Raw genomic sequence first — 27026 nt, 5'->3', positions numbered from 1 at the left:
TGTAAACACAGAGAGGAAAGACCAAGAACACAGCTATCCATAAGCCAAGGAGACAGGCCTCAGAAGAAACTAACCCTGATGGGTACCCTGATCTGGGACTCTAGCTTGCACATCTCTAAAAAATAAGTAAATAAATAAATGTCTCTTGTGTAAGCCTGTGGTATTTTGTTATCGCTATCCTAGAAAAACTAATATATCTACGCAAGACAAATTTCTCCTCTTGTTTTGGAAACAGATCTTACAGGATTGGACAAAAGAGTTGAACTTATGACCAGATGAGGCTGTGATCATTGCACATTAGAACAGCCATAGTCATTTGTCCAGGCCCCAAACATGGTCTCTCAAAGTCCTACCAAAGGTCTTTTCTGTTAAAGGAGGTAAGATGGTTGTCTAACTCATCATTAAAGATTGTGTTCCTAGAACTTCTGGTAACTTCTGGTACTCAGCAGGTATCTGGTGAGAAGCAAAGATGAGAAGCAGCAAGGGAGAATCCCAGGGCTGCCCTTTGATTCAGCAACTCTCTTTAAATTTGAGAGCATCCCTCCAAAAAAAAAGAAAATTCTTTTTAAGTTGTATTGCAGTTACTTTTCACTAAGAGAATCCTGACTATTATTTTGATTTTTGTTATAAAATTGAACATATGGTTCCATGAGTGGACAAAACAAAATCCTTACATCAGTCAGCAGAGTTGATATGTTATGGGTTGAATTGTATGTCCCCTCTTCCGCCCCCTCAAAAAAAAAAAAGAAAGAGATGTGTTGAAGTCCTAACCTCTGGTACCTCAGAAAGCAACTTTATTAGCAAATAGGGATTTTGTGAATATAATTAGTTAAGATCAGGGCATCCTGCAATAGGGTGGCCCCTAGGCCAATATTATGACTGGTGTTCTTGTAAGAAGATAGCCATTTGAAGATACAGAGACATATGGGGGAATGCCGTATGGAGATGGAGGCAGAGATTGGAGTGATGCATCTGTAAGTGAAGGAATGCCAAAGATAACCGGCAAACTATAGGAAGAAGCAAGGATTTCAGACATCTAGACTCTGGGACTGTGAGACAACAAGTTTTTTTTTTTTTTTTTTAGGTCACCCAATTTATGATAATTCACTCCAGAAAACTTAGGAAACTAATACAGTTTATGCAAAAGAGATTAAGTTCGTAACACTGAAGTTTTTAATTGAGATCCCATGTTTTGAGCAATAAGGCCATCCTCTTATCTCCTCTAGTCCCTATTTGCACTCTTCATATTTTTAAAAAGCATAATGCAATTTATATTGCTGTTTTAACCTATATCCTATATTAACAACTAGATGATAAACATTTTGAAGTCAGGCTATACATCTTTTACCTTTCCACATCCAAGCACAGTGAATAAATTTATCTCCATCACATTGTTTTCATTGTCATCATCATCATCATCACCATCATCACCATCAATCAATACCATTAATACAGCTACCATATATCGACCATCTACTACCTTGCCAGGAGCTAAGAAAGGTACATGCCATACATTATCTCATTTAATAGTCACGAGACCTGTGACAAATAGATATCAACCTATTTAAAGAAGATAAAGTGGCTGCTAAAAGAGATGAATAAATTCCCCAAATTTGCACAGTTGGTGGGAGAGGGACATTAAACATATTTCTATGTGTCTCCAAAGTGACAGCCTTGAAGATGATGTGAGTGTTCTTTCCTAATTTTGTGGCTGTTATATATTCTAGCATCTCATCTATGCTGAGTCATTCGAAATACCCTACATTTTTTTATGAGGGCTATGTTATACAATTATATTATTTGAGTAATTACCGTGTTTCCCCCCAAAGTAAGACCTACCCCGAAAATAAGCCCCAGTTTAGATCATCAGCCAGATGGATGCATTTAGTACATTATGACAATATTCCAGAAGAAGATGACACAATGTATTTGAATAAATATAGATTGTTGTACAAGAAAAAATAAGACATCCCCTGAAAATATTCCCTAAAGCATCTTTTGGAGCAAAAATGAATATAAGACCCAATCTTATTTTTTAGTAAATATGATATAAGACCCAGTCTTATTTTTGGGGAAACACGGTATGTTTGTAATACTGATCTCTTCTTTCTCTTCTCTCTTTTCATTTCTCTATCTCATTTTCTACCATCCCCCTCTTGCAATTTACTTAATCTCCTGGCTACCGTTGTAATGTAAAGTTAGGTGAAATGAAAAGAGTACTTTTCCAATACCATAGAAAATTAAAATTCCAAAAACAAATTTTCATGAAATGAATGATATAGACATTAGCTATTTTTGTAATTTTCAGGACAAAACTAGGGCTCCTTTAAAAACCACTGGGGCAACCTTTGACTTCTTCCCAGTCTCAACTATGAACTAGCATTGCTTCGTTGTTTTCTCAGAAAATGTTCACTTCCCACTCTAGATCAATGCCGACATTGTATATTAGAATAGTACCATTCCCTATTCTTTGGTAGCAATTATTAATTTTTATAAACTTGCTCACCTGATTTTTTTCTCTTTATTCTTATATTGGCGTTCTCCATTATTTTGTAAACATCATGAGGGTACTACAACTTCAACTTTTATGCTCACCTCCATGTTCCTGGTAACTAGTTCAGTGCCTCGTATGTAAATAATATTTTAAAAAATTGAATAATGAATAAATAAATGACCCTAAGTGCACTCTCCTTCACTTCTTTCAAACTTCATTCTATTTGGGTTCTGTATGATTTGTTCCTAAAAGGATATTTTCCATGGTTTCCATGACATGGCACCCTGGGCTCTTCTCCTATTTCTATAACCACACTCTTGATATCTTTTCTGGATTGTCTTTTTTTCTCACCAATTAGTATGTGCATTTTTCTTCTCCCAACATCCCTTGTTGGACAATCATCTTCAGTTGTCATCCTGACCTTCCTCCTCAATTATTTCTCCGGTGCTGCCTTGCAGCCTATACCTGATGGATTTTTCCATTATGGCACCAAAATACTTCATAGCATTCACTTGTTTAGTGTGTCTGTCTACCCTCTCATGATCCTTCATTGATGGAAAGGATTTATGTCTTATTTGTTTTACCTAATATAGGGCTTCAGACATACATTTATGAAAACATAATTGTTTCACACTTTGGGTCACTACTTTCTTATATACTCGTATAAGAAGAGAGTCTGTCTCTTGAATTGTTGATTTTGAACTTAGTCTTTAACTTTTTTTGGTATTACATTATTTTATTTCACTTTCCTATCTTACTTTTCCTGTTATACTTTTAGTTTACATACTACAATACTAATAGTATGAAATATACAGATACATGAGAAAATTTTAGGTCTATAGTGCAACAGATTATTTTATATGGAACAAATCTAGTACTGACAAACATTACAAATAGTTCCATAAGTATGTTAGAAAGAGTCATAGTAGATAAGTTACATATAATTTAGGAATGGTATAGAGTCTTCTATGGAGCCATTTTGGCTAATCATCATAACTTTGTTATCAATAAGTGGAAATAAAGATATACTGGGCTTTTGATACCATATGAATGCAAGTAATAATCACTTACTAGTGAAGAAAAATGTGGAATTTAACTGAAATGTTTATAATTTTAGAAATATTTTTCATAATCTGAGTAAACAATTCCTGGACTGAATTTCAGAAAGTCCGATTGAGGTTTACTGCTTAATATTTGTGATTTAAAACCAAGTGACTTAAATTTTTAATATCTCAGCTTCCTTTTTTATATATTGTCTTCTAAGCATCTCATCAAGGTAAATGAAATGGGGAGCCTTATGTTTCCTCTTCTTTTAACAAGGTCTTACTCATACTATGTGTGAGGGTTCAGCCCTTTCTTTAAAAGCAAAAATTCATGGCACAACTAGTCCAGAGAAGTTGTAGAACTTCCTAAAATGAAGAGTTAAGCAGATGTGTAACTGGCACACAACAGGGAATCCAAGCTATGGTTTCTTTACTTAAACATTATGTGTTGGTCATGTTATATAAATTTAAAACAAAATGAAGCATGTTTGACTCCTCTCCAACTGACCACTCAACTAGCATTCAGAGAATTTTTTATTTGAGTCAAACATATTACTAGCTAAAGGGATGGGAAGAAAGAAAAGGAAGGCATCAAAGCTGCATGCGCAATAAAAGGATCTAAAAGACTAAATGATTTAGTGTAAGAAACTCTAAACTGCAGCTACTATAAGGAAGGCACGTTTTAATAAAATTCGATGTCAGGGGTTCATTACCTCACATCTACCAACCACGGGGCCCCATGGATTTCAAAGGCTGTGTGAACTTGTATAGGGAAAAATATTACATCTTTATTTTCATTAACCTCCAACTGAAATTTAGCATTTTTTTTAATTATGATTTTACCCAACAATAGTGGTAGAATCACCTATAATTTAATCACCAGAGGAAATCAGATACTTTAAAATCACATTATAGTTGTTAATGATATCCAGATTATTGTTTATGCTCATCACTGCTTTGACAGTTATTTCACATATTACTAAGTCTTGTTATTTAATGTGTTCATAGAGTCACACACTTTTAAAAATATTTAAATAGATGCATTTCAACATAATTGGTCATGTTTATAAGTCTCTATGTTTTGTTTTATACATTTGAAAATATCATTCTGAGAACTCAGTCTCTAATCGACTACCAAAAAAGATCCTTTGCAGAAAACAAGATTAAGAATCTCTAATAGGTTGATATTTTGTATTGAATTAGTATTATTTGCTAAGATTAGTCTGTAAACCAATTTAAAGAGCAAAATAAAATAAGAATTGGAACAAAAACTTCTTAAAAATCATAAAAATGGTATAATGAAGTCATTACAAAAAAAAGCATTATTGGTAAGACTATAAATGAAATTTATAAATAATATATATTATAAAATGATGGCTGTGTAACTACCTTCTAATAATGTTTATCAATGTAATCTGGAACACTGACCCCAAGCCCAAAAAGAAAGCTTTATGACCTCTCTCAATACAATTTCTATAGAATGGACATTTCCCTTCCAAAGAACAGATAGCAAGACTTTCCATTAACTTGACAGTGTCTTGGAAGTTACTTGTACATGTGTGAAAATTCTCTCATGGATAATTAGATTTTTTTTGATGTGTTTAACATCACCTCCTGCATTATTTGCACATTTTTGTTAAGAAATTTTCTGGATAATATTGCCCTTGTGACAGAAGCATAATGAAAAACAATTTTTCTTTAATAAAGCTTAAGAAAGATTCAATTGTAACATTGGATTTGGAGCACCACAAATATGATTTCTATAAATCTCTATTTTGAACGGCATCTTTATTTTTGGAAAGAGATAACTAAAAATGTTTCTTTTTTTTTAATTTCTGAGAAATTTTTGAGGTATTTTTTTCCTTGAGTTTTGTTTTTTGAAGTGGAGATAAAATGCACTTTATCTTACCATTGCACTTTAACAAGCTCTATAGGCACTGAGATAATCAGATTGGTCTGAAGATGAGAGAGAAGCATATTAACAAACAAAAACAAGTCCCGACATCAATGACAAAAGTGATTGATAGGTCAAGAAGAATCTAACCTAATTGAAAATATATATATATTGGCTTAAAAATAGTGTAAATAAATATTATTTTTAGAAAAGTCATACTCTGTTACTAAGTGATTTGCTTATTAGTTATGACTTATACATGAATGTGACCCCAAGTTCCTCATTTCTTATTCTCTACATTTATCTTTCTTGAACTTGTGGGGTTGACTGAAGGGGTGAGGAGAGGTGATGATGAGATGATATTTTAAAAGTTCTCTTTGATCTTACTTGAAAAGTTTATAGCACAGTGGATACCATCTCTTCTAACCATAATCTAAATGCCAAAATAGAGATTATAATAACCTTTAATCTCTCCATTGGGAGTTCTAAAAATACATTTTATGAGAGGTTAAACTAGAAATATTCCTTTTTTAAAAAAAAATTAGGTAAATCTATTTTTAAATTATGAACCTAGAGCCACATGTTTTAAGTAACCATCTAGCTTATATTTATTTCTCCACTTCGGTAAACCATATGAGACACAAGCTGACAAAATGTAGAGAGTTCACCAACATGGTTACTGTCTATTCACAGTGAAAAGGATGTCACCTTTTGAAGTGTTAGTAGTTAATTTTTTTTTTTTTTTTTTTTTACCAAAGCTCTTATTATCAAATAGAAAAGAATCTTCACATTGAATGCTACCCAACATTCCAGAAATATCTGACTCATAACTTAAAGGAATCTTTTAGAAATTGTATAGTTGGTCCTTCTATCTAAGAGAAAAACATGTTTAAACAGCAAAGTTACAAAACATAGAGAGATTAAATTGATCAACGTTTTAGACCTTGAGTGAAAAAAAGATTAAAGTCTTTCTCCATTTTTTATGGCCAGAAAGCCTTTTCTCTATCTCACCTAAGTGGAAATTTAACTTCTTGTTCATTAACTTGTTAATCATTCTGTGTTTGAGGATACATGGTAACTTTCAACACAAATAAGGTAGGATCTGTATCTTCTGCTTTTCTTACTTCCTCTAACCCACCTCAAAATAATAATTATACTTGACATTTATATAGCTTTTTACAAAATTTAAGTTCTCTCCCATACATTATTTTATTCAATCCCTAGTGAAATGGAAGAGTAGATATAGTAATGTCCTGGAGCCAGCCCATCTCAGTTGTCTCAGCTCCTGAGAGCCAACTCTTAAATTTTTAGGAATACGTTTAATAAAATGAAATAATAAGTTATAGAAACTTATAATTACATAAATTATATTTGAAACAAAGGTACTAAATACTCAAGACTCATCATTTTCTAATTAACTTACCACAAATTCTAGCAATCAGGGCTTTTTCCCCATTCACTAAAGTAATTATTATTAGCCTAACTTCACTAAGGGGAAAACTGAATCTTAAAGAGTAGAGAAAGTAAATGACTTACTTAACAGAGTAGGTTCTAGAGTAGGGCCTCTAACCCCTCTAACCCATATCTATCTATTCTCTCTCTCTCTCTCTCTCTCTCTCTCTCTCTCTCTCTCTCTCTCTCTCTCTGTCTCTCTCTCTCTCTGTCTCTCTCTCTCTCTCTTTCTCCCCTAAAGGAAAGGCATTGTAGTTGGAAATTTATAGTGAAAGCTTAACACCGCCTTCCCCATGCTCATTCTCTGCTGGTGATTTTGCTTTCTATTCCACAAAGAAAATTGAAACTCTCAGAAGAAAACTTCCTCAGGCTTTTTCAACCACATTTGATTATCCTCTTTGAATCAGCCCCTCATTTTAGATGATTGATCAGCATCATTTGATAGTGTAGATTATTCTTCTTTGAAACTTCTCTGGGATTCCAGGAAATCACTGTGGGCTAGTTGTTGTCCTTACATTTCTGACTGCAACATCATTTTTTTTTTCCTTCTCATCTCACTTGCCTCTAAATGTTGGATTGTGACTATGAGATCTTATCATGTCTCATGGCTTTATAATCTGTCCGTTTGTATGTCTATTTATGTGCTTTTCTATCAGATTTACATATCTCCATTCCAGAAAACTCCTACAAATCTACAGATCTCTAACTCTCACTGGCCTATTTGACATTTCTGCTTAGAAATCTTTCAAATATATGGTGATGGAAGGAGAACTGACTCTGAGTGGTGAACACACAATGTGATATATAGATGATGTAATACAGAATTGTACACCTGAAACCTATGTAACTTTACTAACAATTGTCACCCAAATAAACTTCAATTAAAAGAAAAGAAAAAAAAAGAAATCTAATACACATCTCAAATTCAACATGTCTTAAGTTTGAAACTGAGCTCCTGATATACCTGCCTTCTACCTAATTCTACATCAGCTCCTCCTACAGTCCTCCCATTTCAGGCCCAAAATTTTGATTCCTTTATTCACCCACACCCTAAATCCACCTAACAGCAAATTCTTTCAGTGCTATTTTCAAAATGTATGTGCAATTTAATTGCTTCTCAACACTGCCTTGGTCTAAAGCAATCATTCAGTTCCTACTTTGAACATACTAGTAGCCTCTTAACTCATCTTCCTCCTCTTCCTTTAGGCATTTGTAGTTTTTTATCAACACTGTAACCAGAATGATCCTATTAAAACTTCTCAGAACATGCCACTTCTCTGTTCAGAATCTTTCAATGGCAACCCATTTCACTTAGAATAAAAGCCAAAATCAGTACTATGCCTGAAAAGGCTCATCCTGATCTGCTCATCCTCATCTCACTCACTCTGCATCTCACCTCCCCCTTTCCCATGGCTCTGACCTCACATCCTAATTCTTCCCCTTGTTTATTCTGTTATTCTTTAAACATATCTGGCACTTCGGAAACAACACTGGGCCTTTGTGTTTGTTTTTCCCTCCACCTAGAATTTTCCATGTATGCTCACAGTAATGGTCTTATTTTCTTAAAGCCTTTACTCAAAAGTGATTGTTTTCCTTGTGACCTTCTGGGGCCATCTTATGTAAAATTTAACCACTCCTTTTTTCCTTCAGTATTTCATATCCTTTTGCTTTGTTTTATTTCCTTTTCTTCTTAGCATGATCACTATATTAAAAGGTGTATTTAACTTATGCATTTTCTATATGGCATCTCCCTTTCTATAACATAAGTTTCAGAGACCAGGGATTTGTTTTGTCTTTTGTTCAAGACATCCTAAAATCTAGAAGAGTGCCTAATGCATAACCATTGCTAAATAAATATTTGCTGAATAAAAGATTGACAAGACAAATATATGGAAAATAATGAATGATCTAGTTAGGCTTATATTGGTATAAAGAAGGGAAATACAGCCAAGCTTCTTCAAGTTATGAGGAAGTGATTCTGAATACATACACACCCAGGGATACAGGAATTTTGAGGTTTATTATAAGGTAATGCCAAGTTAATTCAAGAGACTTGGGCAGTAAGAGTTTATGGATTCGTATTGGAGCACTGAGCCATTAACTTCATTCAGCAACTCTGGGCAGGTCCCACTCTTTCGTTTGTCACCCTGCTAACCTACTGTCCAGACAATATATCTGTTTAGTACTGCATAGTTTTTATTCTTGCATGCCTTTGGCCTAAACATAAGCCACGTCAACACCCAACCGCACAACCCCACCTCTCGCTTTGTATATTATGAACTTTCAGCTTCAGTTGCCACTACTGTATACTTTTCTCTATCTCTTATATGGCATTCATAAGAGATAGAATCTTCTTTAGCAAATATTTTTAGAATTTTGTTAACCAGCCAGTCTAAGTATTGGCTGTCTTTGTTTTAGACACATTCCCATGACACCATCTTGGTACAATGGCAGTGTTTCATAGCTCAAAAATGGTTTCCTAAGGACTAACTTTTTTTTTTTAATGTTTAATATGGAAAATTTTAGTTGAAGACAAAAGTAATATTACACCAATTTTCTCAGCAAATCTCTAATTCAGGATTAATGACCACCAGTATCAATTTGGATTTAACATTTTCTCTACGACATCTTAATTTTAGGAAATAATGACAGAAATACTACTACCTCAATTTATGATCTCAATTTATGAGCTCAATATAATAAATTTTGGTTAATTCATTTCATTGAAAATATTTACCAGTGCTTACGCAAGGAAATGGGATATACCAAGAAACAAGATGGAGTCCTAGGACTAACTTTAGCAGAATTTCGCAATAAAGCATGGTTTCTTAGAAGGAGTCATCGGCCAATTATAGTATCAAGACCAATGTATTCAGTAAATGTAATGACATAAGAAACATCAAACTTATCTTAAAAATATCATAATTATCACAATGAGTGCTAGAGAGGTCAGTAATTCAACACATATTATTGAGCACTTTTTTTTTTAAATCTCTATACACTGTTCTAGGTACTATACCATTGGTAGTGAACAAAACATACAAGGTCCTTGCTTATGTGGTGCTTAATGCTGGAGGACAAGATAAACAATAAACAATTAGATAAAAGAAGACAATTTCTGATTGCAATAAGTGCTCTGTAGATAATTAAAATAAGGTGCCACACCCTAATTTAGTTTGGAAAAGAAAGTGTCTCTGAGATGAGTATTAAGCTGAAATGTGAATGACAAAATTATAACAGTCATGGGAATACAGGAGGATAACATTGCAGGTCAGTGTAATAAACTTGGTAAACTTGAGGATATTTAATGCTTGGGTGACTGGAGCCGAATGATTGAAGTATAGAGAGTAGAAACTTTAAAGTGACAATTTTAGATTATACTCTAGTTTGGATAGGAAACCACAGAAAGTTCTTAAGAAAAGCAATAGCATTATCTCATTTACATTCTTAAAGATCACTTTGGTTCCATTTGTTGTATGTAAACAAGAGTGGAAAGTGGGCTACAAATTAGTAGACTGTTGCAATCAGCAATCATTCTGTTGAGAAATTATAGAGGCCTAGATAAGGAAGGTGTCAGTGGAGATGTCAAAAAGGGGGAGATAGGAGTTTTAGAGATTGAATTGATAGAACTTGATAATGGGTTAGGTGTAAGTTATACAGGAAAGAAAAAAAAATATCAATGCTAAACCTTACAATTTGGATTGAAAGGCTGGATGTCTTGTAATAGTACTTATCAAATTAGAAGACCAGGGAAGGTAAAGTTTGGTTGTATCTACGTATTGCTGTTGTCTCACAACAATTCCTACCCTTTTAAGTGATCCGATTTTTCGATGACTGAAAACATGGAATCTACATTTCTGTAACTCACTCGTCAACCGTTACTAGTTTCAGTTTTGTCACTGAGAGACTCTTGTATGAGATTTGAAAGATGAACAAGAAATAAAAGGCATTATTCTTTGGTGGGTGCTGTAGGAAGCTGCATGGGCATTTGAGAAGGAAAATGCAGAATTTCCTACAGTGGCTTCCAGGTATCTTCCTAAGTGTCACCCACTTCAGTGTTCCAGGTAGCTGAGACTACAAACAGTAGTTTCTGAATTTCCTACCTATCCTGATTTCTTTCCTAGTGGGAGCTTCAACAGACTTGATAATAGTTGAAAATTCTCTAGTTTCCTGAATTGTCACTTCCTGTATAAAATGTTTAGAGTGGTTATAGTTTCCTGCACAAACTGAATAATATAGGGAAAATAATCAATAGTTTTGCTTTCTGCATTGAGAGAGAGAAAGAAAAAGAGAGAGAGAGATCATAGCTGGAGATAAAGATTTTGGAGTTATTTAGATAATAAACAGTATTTAGATAATAAACATGGGACATGATAAGATTCCTTTGCAGATAAAAAAAAATGAAGCAGGAGAGAATCCTGTGGGTTCAAACCTTTTGAAGTCAAATAAAAGAGAAGTCAGGAAAGAATACCAAGCAGAAGAGTTCAGTGAATTAGAAGGAAATTCAGATGTGTATGCCATTATAAATACCATGGGAGTAGTGTTTTAATGAGTACAGAGTTCATTGAAGTCTAGAATGGTCAGGGACGGTTTAGTTGGAGATGAAGGGCCTTGAAAGGTGAATGTATTTAGGTTTAGAAAAGAACGACTTTTTAGGTACTTATTGAAGATAGCTAGAAGAGTTTGACCATAGGAACAGAAGTACTAATTTTTATAGGACTGTTGCATATGGAGTAGGGTGAAAAAAAGGGTGAAAAGAAACATGAGAGCCATTCAAGGTTTTGAAGTTGATGAAAACTATAGGTGAGACAGGTCATTCAAAAATAAATAAATAATAAAGTGAGATAAGCAAAAGGCTTTTCAGTGAAAGATATTTAGAAGGCCTTGAGGACATTGAATAGTGACATAAAATAGACAATTTTTGTCAATATTAAGTTGAAGTGATTAGGAGTAGAACAACATTATTCTCAAAAAGGGCAGTTAGGAGATGGAACTAATGCTGCCTTTTTTTTATAGAAGTGACATTTTTTAACAAAGAATAATCATCACTCACCAGAATAGATGAGTTAAATCATTTAATCAGAATTTTATATGGAAAGACATTGCTTTTCTCTTTTGTTCTCTTTTTATTACAGAAATTCAAAACTTATACCAAAGTAGAGAGTAATATGATAAATCTTTGCATTTCTAATATCCACTTCCACAATGATGAACGCATGCCCAGTGTTGTTTCACTATACCCCTACCTACTTCCCCTTCAGCCCTAGATTATGTAGAAGCGAAATCCGATAATTATATCATTTAACCTGTAAATAGTTTAGTAAGCATCTATGAAACAGAACTCTAAAAAAACATCAAAACCATAATACTCTACATACCTAAAACATTAGCAGCAATCCCTTAATGTCAGTATTTAGTTGAAGTTCAATTTCCCTGGTTTCTCATATTTCTTTGTTGGTTTGACTTAGTATCCAAATTATGTGGACAATTGTCTTTTTAAAAACATTATGTAATTTTAATACTCATAAACAGGTATACATATAATATATATGAAAGATATAAATCAAATAATAAAACAAATACTATGAACCTCAAATACCAACTCAAGAACTAGAATTTAACAATACTGATGAATCTGCTTACTTTTCTCTCCTCTGTTCAAACCCTGTGCCATTGTATCAAAAGCTAGCACTATCCTTGGTTTTATATTTCTCATTTCCTTGCTTTCTTTACTTCTTTTGTTTTAAAAAATATCTTTACCACATATGTATGTGTTCTTAAACAATGTTATTTAGTTTTACTTGTTTTTAAGCTTTAAAAAAATACCATACACTGTAATTTGTTTTTTTCACTCAAAATTTTTGTAAGTTTTAATCAATATTGTTTTGAGTAGGTGAAGTTAATTCATTTTCACTGCTATATAATCTTTCATAGAGTGATTATTGCTGTTTATTTACCTATTTTCCTGTTCACGGACATTTTATTTATGTCTATTTTCTATTATGGACAATTTTTATGAAGGTATTTCCTATTAAACATGTACAAATGTATCTACAAAGTAAACCAAAGGATGGAATTATTAAATCATAGATTACTGTTATGTTTACTTTGCAAAATAATGCCAAATTGCTTTTCAAAGTGATTATACCAATTAACATTCCCATTAGCAGTTTATCAGAATTCTCATTTCAGCACATCCTTACCAAAGTAAGAAATTTCAAACTTCTAAAATTATGCCCCTGTAGCTAGTAAAACCCAGTATCAAGTCTTGGTTTTAGTATTCCCGGAATACTAGTGAGATTAAACACTTTTGTATATTATTATTTACTATCAAACTCTTGTGTGAAGTGGCTGATTATCTATTTTTAGCATTTTTATGGGATATTTGACTTTTGAAAATTATAATGTGAAGGTGTTAATCTGGATAGTAATCCTTTACTACTAACAAGGTATGAAATACTTTCTTCTAGGTGGTAGCTTCTATTTTCACTTTCTTTGTGGTGTTGCTTAACAAGACATCCTTATTTTAATGTAATCAAAAGAATCAATCATTTCAGTGTTAGCTATTTTGGGGTCTCATTAAGAAATCCTTCTTACCTCAAGTACATAAAAAATTATCTTACATTTCTTAGGGTAAAAAAGAAAAAAAAAAAACTGTCCAATTGAGAGATGCAGAAGACCTATTGTGTGCTTCTGCATCCCTGTGTCTAATGGTTCCTCCTAACTAGGCACATTCCAGTTTTTGAGTTGTATGAGACATATGTTTTATATTAATGATTTTTATTGTTGGTTATGAGAGACTGAATATTGTCTCTATCACATGCCACCAAAAGATTCCAGCCTAATACAATTACTATTTCCTCAATAAGTTCTGGAGAGTCGATAGGTTTCATTTTGAATGTCAACTATAGTGCCTGCTGGTATTGGCTGCCTGGGATGTTTGATTGAGAGGCAATCTAAGGTATGGGTGTGTGTGTGTTTTCTTGTTTTTTTTTTCTTTTTTCTTTTTTGAGAGAAAGAATGAAAGAGAGAGAGAGAATGGGAGAGAGAGAGCGCGAGAGATGCCCATGAAGAACAGGTCCTCTCAACCTCAGCACAATTGACATTTTGAGCTAGAAATTATTTCTTGTGGACTGCTGTTTTGTGCATTGCAGGATGTTTAGCAGAATATTTTGTTTCTAATACTAGATGCCAGGAGCATCTCACCACACAGTTGTGACAACTAAAAATATCTTCAGACATTGTTAAGTGTCCTCTGGGGGACAAAATTTCCCTGGGTTAAGAACCATCGGTATAAAAATATTTGCATGAGATGACAAAGTGGCAGAAAGTAAACTAGATATTTTTCAACCCAATTTAGATCATACAAAATGTGCATCAAAATTATCAGTTATCAAGAAAGAACAAGACAAACAAATGAGAAACAAAAACTCAAAGACACAGACAATAGTTTAGCGGTTACCAGAGAGTAAGGGGGGGGAGGGAGATGAGGGTAAGGGGGATCAAATATATGGTGATGGGAGGAGAACTGACTCTGGGTGGTGAACACACAACGGGATTTATAGATGATGTAATATAGAATTGTACACCTGACAATTGTCACCCCAATAAAATAAAATAAAATAAAAATGATCAAAAGGTTATTTGTAACGGATGTTTATTTGTAAATTAGCTACTCTTTCAGTTAAATATATAATCACATACATACATACAAGCTAAGGGAAATCTACAGAAAAAAAGAATATGAGCAAATTTTTTTTTACACTTCTGTTTTACATGGTCAACTTAACATTTGTCCTCCTAGATGTTGATTGTTTACTACCAGTTCTGTGCAGCAATCATTGCCTGCAACTGCTCTGAGATTCTCTTAAAAATGATGTACTAAGTCTGAAGCAGTAGGAACCATCATGTAGAGAGAAACTTCAGAGAATGAAGCCATCACAGAGGAGCACTGAGCTGAGAAATGGCTAACACTATTTGAGTCTGGAAATCCAGCCGTAAATGAAATCAGTATTTTTCAGATACAGAAGAAAATGAATTTCTTTGTTTTGCTTAAACTGATATGAGTTTTCTTCTTTTATAACTATAATGATCTCCAATGCAGAAAGGTATGACAACAATAAAATCAGGATATAATTATTTCACTATAAATTGTTTCTTAATCCATTTTGATGCTGGAATACCAAAAAGAGAAGTTATAAAAAAAGCTGAAGGTGATCCAGTGAAAACAGAAAATATTTTATGAGGTAGAAAAATGAATCTTATGAATAAAGTTTGTAACATACCTAAAGGAGATAAACTATACAACTGCTTAGATATAGTTGACCGTTTGCTATTTAAAAAATTTGCGCAGACATTGTCAATTATTGTATTCCTCAGTCCATAGCCGGTCCCCTGAAAAGGGGAGCCATGTTTTATTCCATGTGACCCTATCCCCAGGTAAAAAACCGGTTAGACTAGAAGTGGTCTCAAGGACAGCTAATCTATACACTATAATCTTAGTGGTGTTTAGTGCAAAAAAAAATGAACTTTGCTAAATAGATTCCCTTTTTAAAGAACTAGGGATAGAATACAATGCAATTAGAAATGGAAGTTGAAGCTGAAATGTCTCACACGGAGAGCAGAGAGATTATAATGGCCATACACAAGTTAAAATGATAGAGAAGGAAACTAAGAATGAGGAGTGAAAGGAAGAGTTCAGAGAGATACCTTGAGGAAAAAAAAAACTTTTAGTCAGAAGAGAGAGAAAAACAGAAAAAGAGAAACTTGTTCCTAAGTGCATACTTGATCCCTTATGATTTTTTTTCCAGTAGATGGCTTTATTTTTTTATTTTATTTTATTTTATTTTATTTTATTTTATTTTATTTTATTTTTATTAGTTTCAGGTGCACAAGATAAAGTAATACTTAGACGTTTATCATTTATATTCCTCACACTGTGTGACCCCCTCCCCCCATCCACTATCCCTCTGACATCTCACGGAGCCATTACATTTCCACTGTCTCTATTCCTAGTGCTGTACTCCGCTTCTTGTAAGTATATACATACATATACATATATAAAATTATAGTTGGCATTCATTATTGTTCAGCTTCAGGTGTACATTGCAGTGATTAGGCATCTACATCTTCCCTGAGGTGGTCTCCCAAATGGGACGCGTGTCCATCGGATACCCTACAAAATCTTTACAACATTATTGATTACGTTCCCCAAATTAATTTTCGAAACACCGTGGCCATCTTGTGGTTACAAACTGTTTTCTAATCCCCTCACCTTCCCCCTTATCCGCACTCCCCCGCCCATCTAGCAACCCTCAGTTTTTCTTCTTTGTCTCCAAAATTGTTTCTGATTAGTTCATTCACTTATTCTTTTCTTTAGATTCCGCATATAAGTGAGATCATATGGTATTTGTCTTTCTCTGTCTGACTTATTTCACTTAACATAATGTTCTCCAGGTCCATCCATGTTTCTACAAATGGTAAGATTTCTTTCTTCTTTATGGCTGCATAATACTCCATTGTATAAATGTACCACAGTTTCTTAATCCAGTCATCTACTGATGGGCATTTCGGTTGTTTCCATGTCTTGGCTAATGTGTACAGAGCTGCAATAAATATAGGAGTGCATAAAGATTTCTGAATTGGAGTTTTGGATTTCTCCAGATAGATACCTAGGAGTGGAATTGCTGGGTCATAATGTAGTTCCATTTTCAGATTTTTGAGATACCTCCATGCTGTTTTCCATAGTGGCTGCACCAATCTGCAATTCCACCAACAGTGCACAAGCGTTCCCTTTTCTCCACATCCGCGCCAGCACTTGTTGTTTGTTGATTTATTGATGATAGCCATTTTGACTGGTGTGAGGTGGTATCTCATTGTGGTTTTTATTTGCATTTCTCTGATGGTTAGTGAGGTTGAGCATTTCTTCATATGTCTGTTTGCCATCTTTATGTCCTTTTTAGAAAAATGTCTCTTCATGTCCTCTGTCCATTTTTTAATTGGGTCAATTGTCTTTTTGGAGTTGAGTGAGTTTTTATAAATTTGTGATATTAATCCCTTATCAGATATATCACTGGCAAATATCTTTTCCCATTCAGTAGGATCCCTTTTTGTTTTATTAATGGATTCCTTTGCTGTGAAAAAACTTTTTAGTTTGATGTAATCCCACATGTTTATTTTTTCTCTTACTTCCCTAGCGTGAGGGGATATATCAGTAAAAATGTTACTCGGTGTAATGTCTGTGAAGTTTCTTCCTATATTTTCTTCTAGGTATTTTATGGTTTCAGATCTTACATTTAAGTCTTTAAGCCATTTTGAATTTATTTTTGTATATGGTGTAAGAAGGTGGTCCAGCTTCATTTTTTTGCATGTGTCTGTCCAGGTTTCCCAGCACCATTTATTGAATAGACTGTCTTTACCCCACAGTACATTCTTGCTTCCATTGTTGTAGATTAAATGCCCATATAGGTATGAATTTATTTCTGGACTCTCTATTCTGTTCCATTGATCTATGTGTCTGTTTTTATGCCAGTACAATGCTGTTTTGATTACTGTAGCCTTGTAATATAATTTGATGTCAGGTACTGTTATACCTCCCACTTTGTTCTTATTTCTCACAATTGCTGAGGCTATCCGGGGTCTTTTATGGTCCCATATAAATTTTATGATTATATGTTCTATTTCTGTGAAAAATGTCGTTGGTAGTTTGATAGGAATTGTGTGGGATATGTATATTGCCTTAGGCAGTATGGACATTTTAACTATATTAATTCTTCCTATCCATGATCATGGTATGTGTTTCCATCTATTTGTATCTTCTTTCATTTCTTTCTTCACCGTCTTATAATTTTCTGAGCACAGATCTTTTACTTCTTTGGTGAAATTTATTCCCAGGTATTTTATAGTCTTTGGAGCAATTGTAAATGGGATTTTTAAAAAATTTCTCCTTCTAATGTTTTATTATTGATACATACAAATGCAACTAATTTCTGAATATTAATTTTGTATCCTGTTACTTTACTAAATTCATGTATCAGCTCTAATAATTTCTTGGTGAAGTCTTTAGGGCTCTCTATATATAGTATTATATCATCTGCACATAATGACAATTTTACTTCCTCTTTACCAATTTGGATGCCTTTTATTTCTTTTTCTTGTCTGATTGCTGTGGAGAGAACTTCCAGCACTATGTTGAATAGAAGTGGAGAAAGTGGGCAACCTTGCGTTGTTCCTGATCTTAGGGGGAATGGTTTTAGTTTTTCCCCATCGAGTATTCTGTTAGCTGTGGGTTTATCATATATGGCCTTTATTATATGGCCTCTATTCCCACTTTCTTAAGAGTTTTTATCATAAATGGCTGCTGGATTTTACCACATGCTTTTTCTGCATCGATTGGTATGATCATGTGATTTTTATTTTTCATTTTGTTAATGTGGTGTATCACATTAATTGATTTGTGGATGTTGCATACCAGGGATGAATCCCACTTGATCATGGTGTATGATCTTTTCAATGTATTGCTGAATTCTGTTTGCTAATAATTTGTGGAGGATTTTTGCATCTATGTTCATTAGTGATATCGGCCTGTAGTTTTCTTTTTCTTTTGGTGTCTTTGTCTGATTTGGGGATAAGGGTGATAGTGGCTTCATAAAAAGTGTTTGGGAGTCTTCCCTCCTTCTGGATTTTTTGGAAGAGCTTGAGGAGAATAGGTGATAATTGTTTTTTGAACGTTTTGTAAAATTCACCTGCAAAGCCATCTGGTCCAGGGCTTTTGTTTGTTGGGAGACTGTTGATTACTGATTCAATTTCCCTGATGGTAATCAGTCTATTCAGGTTCTCTGTTTCTTCTTGAGTTAGACTTGGAAGGTTATACGCTTCTAGAAAATTGTCCATTTCTTCCAGATTGTCAAATTTGTTGGCATATAGTTGCTCATAGTACTTTCTTAATTTTTTTTTTATTTCTGCGGTGTCTGTTGTCACTTCTCCTCTTTCATTTCTGATTTTATTAATTTGGGTCCTCTCTCTCTTTTTTTTTAATGAGTCTGGCTAAAGGTTTGTCAATTTTGTTTATCTTCTCTAAGAACCTAAGCAGGCCAGAAAGGGTGGTGGCTGGGGGTAGAGGAGTCTCTTCTCTCCTAGCCCAGAAAAAAATCACACTCTTCCCAGCCTCTTCCCTGGGTCAGAGCTGCCTGCCTGTCTTCCCAGAGCCTGAGCACTAAGGCTCCTCTGTAATGTGATACTACTCCTCAGTTCAGGGGCCAGTTTAAGTCTCTGGAAGGGCGGAGGTAGGATTGGAAGAGCCGGGGGGGGGGGGCAGGTATGGAGTTTGTGTTCTTTGTCCGGCATAGTGCCCAAGTGAAGGACCCAGCTGAGGTTATTGCCTCAAATTCTGGATATGCTGCCACCTCGGCGGAAGAGATCAGCTGTGGGACACAGGGAAAGAGCCCACCTCCTGGCTTTTGTGTTCTCTGTTCCATCCTGGGATCCCCTGCGTCTCTGCAGCTGCAGATACTGGCCGTGTTTCCACCACCGCAGATGCGGTCTGTGTCCCCACAGCTGCAGAGGCGGGCCGGGTCTCCACTCAGCTCCCTTTCCTCTTCCCCGCTCGCCCAATTTGCCCACCTGCAAGTAATCCTTCCACGAGTCATTTAGCTGTTCTGCGTGATGAGCAGAGAGTCCTTTGATGGGTTATATGTCCCGTTTGTGATAAGATCCGGAGGAGAACTCAAAAAAGTATGCCCACTGCCGCCATTCCTATGATGTCACTCTCCCCCTTTTGATTTTTTTAGTGTCAGTTTTATTCCACTCCCATTTGTGCCAATTGTCCCTTTATTGCCTTACAGCTTCAGATTCACCCTTCAGTACCTGCACTGCAATAATGAATTAGACTTCAAGCATTTCTCGGTTTTAGTGAACACATGTTAAAGTGTGTCAGTAATGGGTGCAGGAGAGACACTGAGTGAGGAAGAAGACTTCTGAATCTGGGGTGCTGAATTTTGTTTTGCATTTATTTTTACTCCTGCAGTACATTCTGTCAGTGATGGTTTTATAGGGATACCCAATGGCTCTCTGTCCCAGTTCTGTCCCCAGAACATACAGTCCTTCAGTGACCTTGTAAGCCAAGGACTAGTGGGGACCATGGCCCTCTGTTAGAACACCATCTCCATGCTTTGTGTGCCTGCCCACCAGCCTGTGCCCTGGATAGATGTTTCCCACAGTCATCCCTGTAAACAATGAGCACTCCTGGACTTGCAGCAATACTCTGATCCTCTGCACACCTGCCCCAGGCTCAGCTTGTCATGCATCTGGAAGGCTGTTTCCATGAATCTTCTTCACATGGACACCATGACTCCAATTCTCCAGTGAAAGCCCTGCTCCTACTCTCTCTGTACATACAGCCTTAGGAACCTTGTCTAGCTGCTGCTTTAGTTTTTGTTTTCCCAGCCAGCATGGACTAACTCTGACCTAGCAAATTTTTCAGGGGGTTGAAGCCACATCTTCTCTGAAAAGATCTAAAGCCCACCTTGGAATCCCCCCTTGTAATCTTGTCCTTCATTGCATACTTTCCCTCAGCCTTGGTTAACCTGTAAAGTTCTCTTTACATGCTGATGGTTGACTACCCCACTCCCATCTTAATTTAACCATTCTTTATACAAAAATTTTCCTGTTCAGATTGATGTGACTTTGCTCTCTAATGGAACTCAGATGGATACAACCTCTTTATAATAAATTCCATTTCTCTTGGACTAACTTGAATAAATTTCTGCTTCTTCTGATCACAAGAGCTGGATTCAAACAGCGAGGGCACACCAAGTAATTTTTCTCTTTTTTAGATCCAGATTCTTCTGCCCTTGTTCTTCGACTCCTACAGAATTTCATGAAACTGACCTCAAGGCCTAGATGTGACCTCACACAGCAAAGTGCTGAACACTTAGATCAATTTTGATGAACAAAAGGTTTGACATATTTGTCAATAATACCAGGAATAGGTTTGCATACTATAATATTTAGTAACTGCAGGAGAAGGTCAAACCAATAATTAAAGTTAAGGGTATATGGAATAACTGACTCAGAAAAACTTAATGTGTCCCTATTATTATTTTAACTCTGTTTGTGAATCAATGAACTAAAGCAAAGATATGTAAAAAGAGTAACTATCCAAACAGAATTTGCTGGACTTTCCCCAGATGGATTGTTTGTCATGCAGGTTAATTTATCCTTGGAGAGAGCATGTAATTTTTCTGATATTCCCATATGCTCTGGGGCTTAAGTCAATTCTTTCATTTAAGAAAATAGTCACAGAATATCCTCAATGGTTATTTAAAAATTGATTTTGATAAGATATGTACCCAACAAATTTCTGCAAAATTAGGTTCATTGATGTTGGTACACTTCGGCACAGAAAACTTTTAAAAAATGGAGAGTAGAAATGCAACCTCTTAAATATCTCATACCATTTTGCATTTAAATGTGCTTAGTCATTAATTATATCACTAACAGGCTACAAATTTGCAATACAATGTTTTTGACAAGCATTGATATAAGAATATTAAATAAAATTAGGAAAAAAGACAATGGATATAATGCAATAGTTTTGGGGATTTTTAATATAATAAATATTTTTAAATGATGTCTATACTAACATGAGAATATTAAAAGTAGTCTGACAATCAATAATTATGCAGCAATACTGGAAAGAGCAAAGTACAATGATTTTCAGTATAGCTGACTGTTCATTACAGATAAACCATCTAATAGAATATGAAAAGATGAAGAGCATAGAAAAGCTGATTAAACATTACAGTGTGCAATCAATATGGTATTTGCAGAACATCAAAAACTAGTACCTAAATATTAACTACTTCAAAAAAAATTACAGCTAGGTCATGACACATTAGAGAGTGACATTGAAGAGACATAGAAAAATGTCTTTCTGAATAATTTACTTTTTATAGTTGAAAATCATAAGGTTAGATTATAAATTTAAAAAATAAGGAAAAAGCTTTTTAAATGCTTTAAGAAATATTTTGGAAATAGCATTCTACTGAGATCAACATTTCTATTCTCTTGAGGTGAAAAGAATAAAGGCATGAGTATTTTTGATGAGAAGAGGAGAACCAATTAGGATTACCACAGGAATTATTTCTCCTGAATTAAGTACATAATTATTTAACTATGCACTTCATGAATATATACAGTAATACATTTCCAAGGCAAGTATTCTTACTCTAAAGAACATTCAGTATTTTGTGGGTACTTTTAACTTAAACATTATTTATAAGTAAAATTGTATATTTAGAGTATAAATCAAAGGTGCTCAGATATTTTCAGAGGTCAACAAAATTGAAATAAACAGGAAAGTTTGTAAGAACCTCCTCAAAGAGTAACTATTACAAATTGTTAGTGAAAAATACCTGATTGCAAAAAGAAAACCAAAATGTTGGAGAAAAATATTAAAATTTAATTTAGGCTATAGATTAATAAAAAGGAATTTGTGAAAAGAACACAATGAAAACATATACAGCAATATGAAGCTCTTAAGCCTTGTGTGGTTTTTTTTGGTACTAAATTCCTGGAGAATATAGAAAAAAAAGGTCACAAAATATCCTCAATAGTTATTTAATGATTTTCATTAAGATATGTACCTACCAAAGTTCTGCAAAATTAGAATCATTGATGTTGGTCTACTTTGACACAGAAAAAAAAAATGAGAGTAGAAATGAAACTCCTAAAATATCTCAACCCATTTTGCATTTAAATGTGCTTACTCATTAATTATATCACTAACAGGCTATAAATGTGCTATATAATTTTGCTAATAGATGATATTTGGGATAAATAGCTCAATTATTCCTCAGAGATGCTCAGCCAAAACTTGAAATATTTTACATATGGGTCCAAATGGTGTCCATTCCCACTCTTTTGAAAATTCTAAAACACTTTTATTTCCACGGGACTATGGAAGAAGAGCATTAAGTATTGGTTAAAAGTAGAGTTCTACTCATTTCCACATCTTATTACCTGGGTGAACTTGGACAATTGTCTTATCTCTCTGTACCTCAGTTACGGACTGAAAAATGGGAAAATAATACCTATCTTGTAAGGTTATATGAGGAATATATATGTACATACAATGTTCTTAGACTAGTGCTTAACTCATAATAATCATTCAAATAATATCAGAATACATTTTGGTTTATTTAGCACCTTTCAAAAGCATTAGTTTCTATATACATATGATATAATGATAATTGAAGATTACAATTCTCAATTTATTCAGCCTACTCACTTGTTCCAGGATAGTTTTATTTCAATTCTTTCCATCAATCTACAATATTGTTCAAGAGCTAGTAATGCTACCCTAATGCATAGACCATCCGAGGTAAGTTCTATCTGGAGTCTAAACCTCTGTGTAATTGAAACTAATTTTACTTATTTAGACTCCTTTTCTCTTTACCCCATATTATATCCCATCTTTTCACTTGAGATTGCCCATTTTTATTTTGCATGTGCCATGCCTTTGTTCATCTGTACTACTGGCCTAAAACATCTTTTCTCTTTTCTATTCTTTCAGAGACAATTCCAAAGCATTTCACTGAGGAGACCTCGTGCTTGGAATTTCCTCCTCTTCTTTCTTCAGTCAGGTATTTTGCAGTTTTTGAAGAATTGACCCATTTCGTCTAGGCTGTCAAATATATGAGCTTAAAGTACTTGTTATATTCACTTATTATTCTTTTAATAGCTACAGGATCTATGGTAATATTCCCTATATCATTCCTAATATTGGTAACGTGTGTCTTTTAAAATTTTTTTATTTACTGTTGTCAATCTTGCTAGAGGTTTATCAATTTTACTGATTTCTTTTGAAGAATAAACTTTTGTTTAATTTATTCTCCTATTTTCAATTTTCCTGATTTCCACTTTTATATTTATTATTTTCTTCTTTCTACTTTCTTTTGGTTTATTTTGCTCTTTTCTTTTCTCTAGGCTTTTAATGTGGGAACCTAGATGATTAATTTGATCATTTTTAATGTAAGCATTTAGTACTATATTTTTTTTCTCACATGCTTATAGCTGCATATTATATATTTTGTTATATCACATTGTTTTTCTTTTTCTTCATTCAGTTCTTTGTCTTCTGTTTCTATTTATGGATTCTTTTAAAAAAGTTGGTTGTTTAATTTCCAAATGTTTCCAACTATATTTTTTTTCTCACATTCTTATAGCTGCATATTATATATTTTGTTATATCACATTGTTTTTCTTTTTCTTCATTCAGTTCTTTGTCTTCTGTTTCTATTTATGGATTCTTTTAAAAAAGTTGGTTGTTTAATTTCCAAATGTTTAGAGATTTTCCTGTTATGCTGTTACCGATTTCTAGGTAAACTCTGTTATAGTCAGAGAACATACTCCTGTGATTTTAATACTTTTAAATTTATTAAGGTTTGTTTTATGGCCCATAATATGACCTATCTTGCAGAATTTTCCATGGATGCTTGAAAAAACATGTATTATGCTATTGTTTGATAGAGTGTTCTATACATGAAAATGTAATCCTCTTAGTTGACCGTGTTGTTCAATTCTAACACGTTTGCTGATTTTCTGTATAGTAGTTCTATCAGTTGCTGAGAGCCGAGTGTTGAATTCCTCAACAATAATATTGGATTTGTCTATTTCTCCTTTCCACTTCATTAATTGTTGCTTCCTGTATTTTGAAGCTCAGTTGTTTGATACCTATACAATTAGGATCTTATTTCTTCATGGTAGATTAATTTTTTTATCATTATATCTCATTCTTCTGTCTTTAGTAATTTCCTTTGTTCTGACTTCTATATGATTGGCTATTTATATACCCACTCCATTTTTTTTATATAAATGCTTGCATAGTATATCTTCTTCCATGCTTTTAGTTTCAACCTGCCTACGTCAATGATTTGTAAATAACATATAGTCAGAACATTTTTGTTAATTCTTCCTGCCAAATTCTGTCTTTTGATTGACATATAAGGTAATTAGTCATATGTTAGGGCTTAAGTCTACCATTTTATTGCTTGTTTTCTGGTTCTCATTCCTCTGTTTCTCTTTTCCTTTCTTCCTCTGGACTACTTGAACAATTTCTGTACTTCATCTTGATTTATTTACATATGTTATATTTTTTCTAACTATTCTCTTTGTATAGCTTTCATGGTGGCTCTCATCATTATAATACACAATATTACTTATCACTGTGTATTAGTATAAGCATTTTACAACTTATAGTGAAACGTAGAATCTTCATTTCCTTTTCAGTCCCTTTACCTTCTTTATAAAAAAAAATAACTATCTAGATTACCAGATGGAGTCACAGTTTTCATTTCAATAATCAAATATAATTTAAAAAACTAATCAGGAAAGGGTAGTACATTTTATATACCCATATTTTTGCCCCTTCTATCGTTCTTTCTTTAGTCTTAATGCTTCAAATTTTTCTCTTATAATTTCATTTCTGTTAAGGCTCTTTCTTTAGACAATCTTTAAGGATAGATCTGCTAGTGAAAAGTGTCTTTAGTTTTCTTTCATCTGAGAATGTCTTTCTTTCTCTTTATTTGCTTAAGGATAATTTTACTGGCCATAGAATTCATAGGTAGTTGACATTCTTTTCTCTCAGCACTTGAAAAATATTGGGCCATTTACTTCTGGCTTTTATGGTTATAGATGAGAAATAATTTAAATTGATATTCCCCAGTAGATAATGTGTGGCCTCTCTCTGGCTTTTTTCAGAAATTAATTATGATATGCCTTGGTATGGATTTCTTTGGGTTTGTCCTGTTTGAGATTCACTTGACCTCTTACATCTATAATTTTGTGTCTTTTGTCAAGTTTGGAAAGTTTTCAGTCATTATTTCTTTGAATATTCTTTCAGTCTCACTCTCACCTTTCTGTTGGAACTCCAGTGACATTAATATTGAATATTTGTTATTGCTCCACAGGTCCCTGAGGCTCTCTACTCATTTGTTTTTCATTCTATTTTTTTCTGCCTGTTATTCACATTGGGTATATGCTATTGATTGTCCTTAAGTTCACTGATTCTATCTTCTGTCACCACCAATTTTGCATCGAACCAATCCAGCAAGTTTTTGTTGTTGTTGTTGTTGTTGTTGTTTTAATTTCCATTATTGAATTTTTCAATTGTATGCTTTCTATTTGCTTCCATTGGTTCTTTTTATAACTTTTGTTTCTTTCCTGAGTTTTCTATTTTTATTTGTTTAAAGAGAATTTATAATTGATGCTGAAGGGTTCTATGACAACTGCTTTAAAACTGGATGCTGGTAACTGCAATGTCTGATTTATCTCAGTCTTGGCATGGGTTCATTATCTTGTTTTCATTCAAGTTTATATTTTTCTGGTTCTTAGTATGATGAGTAATTTTGGATTGCATCTCAGAAGGTTTGTCTATTATGTTAGGAGATTGTGATTCCAATTTAAATCTTTTATTTTAGCAGTCAGTCATCCTGTTTAGCTCTACCATTCAGGTTCTAGCCTAGTCTTGTGGGCTGGTGTTCCAATGACAGTTTAATTTTGTGTATCTTTTTTTTTCCTTTGTGATTTTATTTTGGTTTGCATGTTATGTCTTGTGCTACTGAGGCTCTCACAGCTTCTTGTTGGTAATGCCTGAGGGGATGGAAGGGATAGGGAATCTAACCAGGCTAGGCTATCTGGTGTCACCCAGTGGAGGTAGAAAGTCTCAAGCCCACAGGTCCCTGCTTATGACCCTTTACCTCTATGGAAACAAATTCCCTAATAGGATGCCTGCCCCCTACCCAGTTTATGATTATACTGTAATAAAAGTGTCCCATTAGTGAGGCACTACAAGTGACTTTGTTGTTGGGACCTCCGGAGTATGGGCAAAAAGCAGTCACAGATCTTTCATTCCAGCTTCCTCATGTGGGACTTCAAGATAATAAAAGGGAGCAGCTATTTAGGACCTAATCACATGGAAGCCTTGAGAAGGTTAGTTATAAATGGTACACAAAAGGAGAACACTGACAGTGTGCTTACCAAAAGCTTGGTTGAACTTTATAGAAAACTCAGGAACTTACAACTATTTCTCTTCAATCTTTCTATGATACAAAAACTTCAAGGGATACATGCTTAATTTATCTGA

This window comes from Rhinolophus hipposideros (assembly GCF_964194185.1).
Source record: "Rhinolophus hipposideros genome assembly, chromosome: 18".
Taxonomy (NCBI): domain Eukaryota; kingdom Metazoa; phylum Chordata; class Mammalia; order Chiroptera; family Rhinolophidae; genus Rhinolophus; species Rhinolophus hipposideros.
This window is presented reverse-complemented; position numbering follows the sequence as displayed.